The sequence below is a fragment of the Capsicum annuum genome, unplaced genomic scaffold (genome assembly GCF_002878395.1).
Source record: "Capsicum annuum cultivar UCD-10X-F1 unplaced genomic scaffold, UCD10Xv1.1 ctg1183, whole genome shotgun sequence".
NCBI classification, from domain to species: domain Eukaryota; kingdom Viridiplantae; phylum Streptophyta; class Magnoliopsida; order Solanales; family Solanaceae; genus Capsicum; species Capsicum annuum.
Window position 1 is genome coordinate 1,907,639 of NW_025816940.1, and position 7,616 is coordinate 1,915,254.

General features: G+C 33.4%; 1 pseudogene; it reads left to right on the forward strand.

Annotated features, from left to right (window-relative positions):
• Positions 1–4,517: 4,517 nt before the first annotated feature.
• Positions 4,518–7,356, forward strand: LOC124890092 (annotated as a pseudogene).
• The last annotated feature ends 260 nt before the right edge of the window (positions 7,357–7,616 follow it).

Consider the following 7,616-nt stretch of genomic DNA (forward strand, 5'->3'; position numbering starts at 1 on the left):
GTGACAATATTTGTATAACTCTCTTATTCCTGATGCGATGGTAAAGCATAAAACCAATTCTAGCACTGATTGCCACCGGTATTGGTTGATATACCCAATGAGGGAATTGGGTAGCCTGGAGGAGCAGCTGGATTAGTATCCTTAGTTTGAGGATGAGCATATCTACCTCCCTGCTTACATATAGACACTCCTTGATCTTGTGGCGCATCTTACCACAACCATAGAAACCCCTTTTCCCTATTATACATTCACCCAGATAGGTCTTGCCACACTTGCATATGTCGGGTAACTTGGACTCCTGACCATACTGTTCTGAGACTTAGAATTTGAAGTCCTACCCCACTGATCTTTCCTGGTACTGGGTGTAGGGGCACTGGCTGAAGATAGAGTAGAAACTGATGAAAACCCTTAAACTGCGAATGACTTCCCTTCCAGACCTTGACTGACAGACTAAAAATGTCCAGTGCTAGCTCTCTTATTTTTTTCTCTCTTTTCTTCAACTTTTCTACCTCAATCTATTGATCATGAGTCATCAACCGAGCAATATCTATGTCTTCGATAAGCATGAGAGTCTTACACTCCTTTACCACCAAATTAGACACCCTGGTAACAAATTTACTCATACGAGCTCTAGAGTAAAATAACAACTCTGGGGCATACTTAGCTAACTGAGTGAACATAAGGCAGTACTCCATCACTATCATAGAGCCTTACCTCAGGTTCATGAACTCCTTCACTTTAGCCTTCCTTATCTCATGAGGGAAGAAATTCTCCATAAAAGCACTTTGAAATACTTGCCAATTTATAGGAGCTGCATTTTTACCCCTACCATCTTTCTACATAGTGACCCAATTATAGGAAACATCCTTCATCCTATAGGATGCCATCTCTACACTCCTCTCTTTAGTAACATGAATGATCTGAGTAATCTTTCTCACCTTATCAATAAAGAGCTAAAGATCCCCGTCTACCTTTGACCCATGGAACTCAGGTTGATTCATCCTCATAAAGTCCTAAATTCTGGTTGCAGCTAAGTTACCATTTTGCTAAAGTGAGACTGCTGCCTGTTGGTTTCCCTGAACATTAGCATTCATAGCTAGGGCCAATACTTGAAAGTCAGCTCAAAATTCAACATGAGAAACATTCTCATTCAGAGGGTCTACATGCAGTGGTGGTTTATTATCATTTCTGTTTGCGTCAGCTTGACAAAAAGGCATATTCTGTCATGTGAAATCATAAACTAGGATAGATAGAGACAACTTCAATCATTATAGATCATGAGAGAAAGGATGAGTCCTAACTCGTTCTGTAGCCTCTTGCTAATAAATTTGGAGTGCTTCATATTCATGATCAAGACTCTACATAATACGACTTCTCTAACTCCCTAGGACTCTTTAAAACCTTAGGCTCTGATACTAAGTTTGTAACGCCTCAGGAGCACCCCATAGATGGCACATGATGCTTAGGACTACGAATATCCCCAAGATAACCCATGATATCTATTCAACTTAGAACTTACATAAAAAGTGAACTAATATGTATAGAAATTGAAGGTGAACAATTCCATATCTTAATGTAAATCTTTAACTTTGGAAGCCTTAAAGAAACTCTTTAAACTTAGAACATACACAGTCAGACAAGCCTCTACTACTAACTAGAGAGCTACTGGGATAGACCCTAGTTGGCTCGAACATAAATGAAAATCACAGATCTAAATTAACTTTCAACAATAAACATCAGTCAGATAAACAGGGTTTTCAGATTATAAGGACTCACCAAAATTTGAGATGCAAGAGATGATGCTCGTGATTAATCGTACTACTAGAGACAAGCATCAAACCTACATTATAAGACAATGTAGCACATAGACATATATATGGGTTAGTACTTCTGGAATGTACTGAGTTTGTGGGGATGAATGCATAAGTAAAACAAGAATTGAATATAAATGTACACTTTCAAATGATGCATGCTAAGCGTAAATGACTTACCTTAGACTTGAGTAGAACTAAAGACCGCAAGACCATAAAACATAAATAATGAAGCATCTGAATAAGCTTAGTGAGCCATAACACTTAGTTTCTAAAATCTCTACTTTTATTCTATCTTATGGGAGATTTTTACAACCGACAAAAACTATGTGAGCTACCATGGAGTCCAACGTCTTACCCATGTTGGGGAGAGCTTTGCTACCCTTGTCATTGGAATAGAACACTAACTTAAGTGATTACTAAACTTAACTCATATTAGGACTTAAACCTATGGTAGCTCATAGTTTTCAAAAATTTAGGATACGCTTATCCACATTCCCTTCTCAGTGCTAAATACTACTCCCAGAATATGTATATGCTTATCTTTAAGAAATTCACCTTAAAATAGCATAAGGGTTTATAGACTGAAAACCAGTTATGCTTATCTTTACTTTAAATCATAATCAGGATGAACACTTGTGGATTTCATGTCTTATCTTTAGATCAAAGAATTAAGCTTTCTTGAATCATTATATTGCATATGAATGGAGCTTAAAAGCTTAGACTTTCTTGTAAACTTAATACTTCTTCTTAAATCTTGAAACTCTTACTTTCTATCATAGCACTTATAACAAAATATCAAGCTCAATAACCATATCGAAATCTTTCATCAGAATTCAAATCAAGGTAATGAATTTCAAATCACAATATCAATCTTAAAGCTCAAAACATGAATAGATATAGCCTTTATGCATCTTTAACCTTTAAATCATAAGATAAGGTTATACTTTAAAATATGAGAATTTGAGGAATGGCCCTAATGTAAAACATGTAAATTCAACTTAAAAATCATGCTTTTTGGGCACAAGGATGGAAGATTAACCTTTTTCAAAACCTCACATACTTGGAATTGCTTGACTTGTGAAAAAGACTTAAACTTTAAGACTTGAGAGATGATTTGGTGAGAGAAATCCTAATATTGTTGTTCTTGAATATGGAAGGAGAAGAGATGTTGTTAACTGGCTGAAAGATAGAGGAAAATAACACCCCTCTTGGGTTATAAGTCATGGGTTGAGAGTTATAAGAGGGGAAAAGACCAAAAGGTCCCTTAACTTATAGAAATTTGATCACCAGTCTTCATGAGTCAACTTACGACTCATAAGATAAAGTTATGACTTGGCCTAGCAACTCATAAGCTTAGCAGTGGCAAGGATTGCACACAGGTCAACATACAAGTCGTATCTTGCAACTCGTCACATCTCAATATGACTTGTATCATCCTCTCGTTACTTGGAAAGATACTTGGGGTTCCTATACTATTGACCTTACGACTTCACTTTATATGACTTGTAGCATTCTATGACAATTCCTAGGGTCAAATCGTAACTGCAATAGACACCAACTACTCCATACTACCATAACTATGACTTACAACTTAGGACTCATAAGGTGTATATACGACTTAAGGAGATGAGTAGTAAGTGGCACAGTGTCTTTCAGACACAGGGTATTACAAAAATACGTACAAAAAAAATTTAAGTGGAACTCATATAAGACGTCAAATTAATTTAAAACATCAAGAGTTAATTTATCATTTTATATCTATTTATTTTTATTAAATATTATTAAATTTTAAATACTTAGATGGGTTATAATAATTAATTAGGAATGATATTTAGTAAAATTACGATTGAAGCAGCTAAAGCAGACATGCCATAAATGTCTATTTTATTTTTTAGTGAATATTAGTAATTTTTAATATATAAATAAATTATAATAATTAATAGGGATAGTTTTGGTAAAATCACGGAGCAAGCTGCTGAAGCAGGCATGTTGAAACTAAGCTGCTACTCTCACTTACAATTGAATAAGCTAAAGCAGACATGTTATAAATGTCTATTTTACTTTTTTATTAAATATTATTAATTTTTAAATTTATAAATAATTTATAATAATTAATTAGGAGTGATATAATAAAATCACACAACAAACTGAGTAAGCATGTCGAAACTGAACTGCTACTCTCACACTTCTAATATAGTACAAAAGTAAGCGAAATATATATATATTACTCTACTCTTCTTTATAAGCGAACAAACAAACGACTAACAGAATATCTCCAAATTGTACTAAAGGTAGCATAATTATACAAGAAAGTTGGCTTTTTCTTATTGGTGAATGAACACATGTCTCACATTTGCTTCAGTTTGTGTACCATTTTTGCACTATCACTTACCTCACTTACATCTTCCATTTCTTTGTTTACTAATTCTCTCTGGAAACCTCTACGATTCAGACTATTTTTTTGGCAAGAATTGGTTGAATTTCTTCTTATCTTGCTTTATTATTATCGGTACGAATTTGTATATTTTATATTCATTATTTTATAATTGTTTTGAATATAATTTCTTGCTAGAATTTAAAGTACATATTAGTAATTTTAGCTGATCAACATATGCATTATGTCTCTTACATTTATTTGGTCTTTGTTATTATCTAATTAGTGCATAATTAAATCATCTTGTGCCAAAATTTAATCTATCAAAAATGACAAATTTAAGACTAGATTGTGCACCTACGGTATTTGATGTTATGTCCGAGTCATTTTATATGGAGTACTTAGTTGTTGTTTTTTCCTTTGTGCTACAATAGGTAAAACACTAAGAGAGACTAACTCTTCCTCAGTTGGTTCACCATGTTGCTGTTATTTCCACACGCTAAAGATGCAAGGTATAAATGTTAATTGATTGTTCTACAAGTAACTTGGATTTTCTAACCGGTAAAATAATTTTTTCCTTTCTTTCTTTGTACTTCTAATAGATTTCTCCCTGCTTCCGTTCTTTCCTTAAGTCTCAAGGGTGTTTGTGTTTCTATTATTCCATGTTTAAGCTGTTGGTATGTTTTTCCGAACAACAAAATAGTAGGCTTTGGAATAAATAGAATAAGGATAACAATTTATAGCTTACTCATGAAATGATTATGGAAATATAATGTGAAAAAAGAGGAACTTTGGAGAAGAGTGATTACAGTAATGATAACATTTTAAATTAGCTTATTTAAATATAGTTATTTTGGAAAATCAAACTTAGAATGTTGTAACATAAGTTAACATGCGGTATGGATTATGTTATGTTAGAAAATTGATTCCTGTGTTGATAGAGTGAATGACCTGGCATTTTCAAGTCTATAGATAAAAGGAAATACTAAATAAAAAAGGGAAAGAACGACTTGGCATTTTGTTTGCAGACTAACATTTTGGTTTAATCATATGCAGATGGTAGGTTGTTGATGCTAACATCTAAAGAATAAGAATTCAAATATTGTTGACTCTGTGTTGAACTTAAAACACATATTCTTAGTATTCATATGGTTTATATCATGAATGAGTTAAAAGACAATCATTAATACAATTTTCTCTTTTTCCTATTTTCTAATTCTTGCTTTGTAGATTTTTTCAAGATGTTAAAGATTCATTCCCACTTGGAATTCACCTCCTTGAAATGACCTTTTTTACTCTAAAGGTGATATAGCATTTTCTTAAGATGTTTAAGCCAATTAATATGGAAAATTGGCAACTTTTCCAAGCCTGATCAATTCATTTCTACAAGCAGGGAGGATCTAGAGCATTTCCCCCTCCTATTCGGGGCCGGATGGCCACGCTCGCAAGTACCCAACCTTCCTTTTGCTCATTCTTTGATTTAAAAGTCCCAATGTGAACTCCCCTACCGATTGACTCCATCAAAGTTGAAAAGAGGATTCCTCACTTATTTCTCTCATTCAAAATCATGTATGAGACTTTTATCTCAACATATTAATTTGACACCTTAAGCGGGACCAAGCATGTTGCCGCTAGAAGAAGAACCCCATATTTATTCTAGAGAATCTCTTAATTGTTCTAGAGAAACTAGAAATAGATTCTTTAACCAGAAGAATTTGGTTTAGATTTAGGATACTGATCTTAGTGTACTGATTTTATGCCGCCATCGAGTCTGGTCCTGTTTATAAATCTCTCTCTTTTTTGTTGATTGTTTTTTCCTTTTTGGTTTCTTGATTTGGTTTTTTTCAGTCATAGAGTAATCTGTTGGCTTTTGCAATTTTTTGTTTCTCTATTTTGTGGTGAGTGCATCTATTTAGGTACTATGATAATGACTTATGGTATTTGAGTTTGGTTCTATATATTTTCATTTGTTTGCTGAATAGTATAGACACTGGGATACAAAAACAGATTTAGGATGTTCACTTTTTTCTATAGGCTGTATTACTACCAAGGATTTGGGAATAGTGATGATATCACTTGGTTAGAATCCCTCTGAAGCTGAACTACAAGATATGATTAGTGAAGTTGATGCTGATCAGAATGGAACCATTGATTTTCCAGAGTTCTTGAATCTTATGGTACGTAAGATGATGGTATTAGAGTACTAGCTATTTAAATATTATGTTACCATCTTTCTTATTTGTCTTTATTAAGATATTTGATATGTTGCTTCACTTCTATTTTTTCAACCATTATTTAGATGCCTCTTCCTTGAAAATTGATTTTGAGTACAATTTTGAGTTATTTGATGATTGCAGAGGACAACTTCACTGTTGTGATCCAAATTCCTTCTGTCACTTTAAGTTGTGATAGACTCATGCATATAAAAATTTTGTTTCATATTTGAGTATGCAGTGGTCTTGATAGTTCCTAGATTGTTTCAAACGGTTCAAGAAAAACCTTGCTCTAAATTTTTCAAGTACTGATAAGATATCTTTCTTATAGGAAAAGTTGTTTCTATGCAATAACCATCCAAGTTACAATAATTAGATAATATAATTGTCAAGGGATCAATGATTGGCTCATTCTTCCTTTTGTTCTTTTAGCATTTTATTATTGTGTTTTCCCCTTTGGATCTTATACCATCATGAAACGTAAGAGAGGAATATCTTTCTTTATTGCTTGTCAAATATTATTAAATATAGCAGTATTGTGCTCAAATAATCAGATTTCATACTTGGGAAAAGAATGTACATGATTTGGACTTATTTTCTGAAGGACACTGATTCTGATGAGGAACTCAAAGAAGCTTTCAAGGTTTTTGACAAAGATTAGAATGTCTTTATTTCTGCAGATGAGGTACTTTTCTGTAGAGTAGTTAGTTCTGCAAGTAATTGAGGAAGATGTTTTTCGACATGCTTGTAGTTTTTTCTTCATCAAAGTATTGTAGATTGTCAATTCATGTCTCTTATGTGTCTACATTTTGCATTTTAGCTTCGTCATGTGATGACTAACCTGGGAGAGAAGCTGACCGATGAAAAGGTGAATGAGATGATCGGAGAGGCAAATATTGATGGTGATGGGAAAGTTAATTACGAGGAGTTTCTCTGTATGATGCTTGCCAAGTGATGGCTTAATATTCTCTTAGTTACTGTGTATGAATGTTTGTTTTTGTTGTGCATTGTAAATGGTTGCTAATTTTTCAAAGGATTTTAATGTCTAAGTCTTCTTTTCTTTTTTGTTTTCTAATGTAGCAGCTAAGGTAGAGATGCAATACCTGGAAATGACTTTTAACGTACATGTTATATACAGTAAAAATACTAAAGAGGTGGAGAAATTTGCAGTAAACTTGTTTAATTTTGTTCAGGAAAAGAAGAGCATGTTGCTCT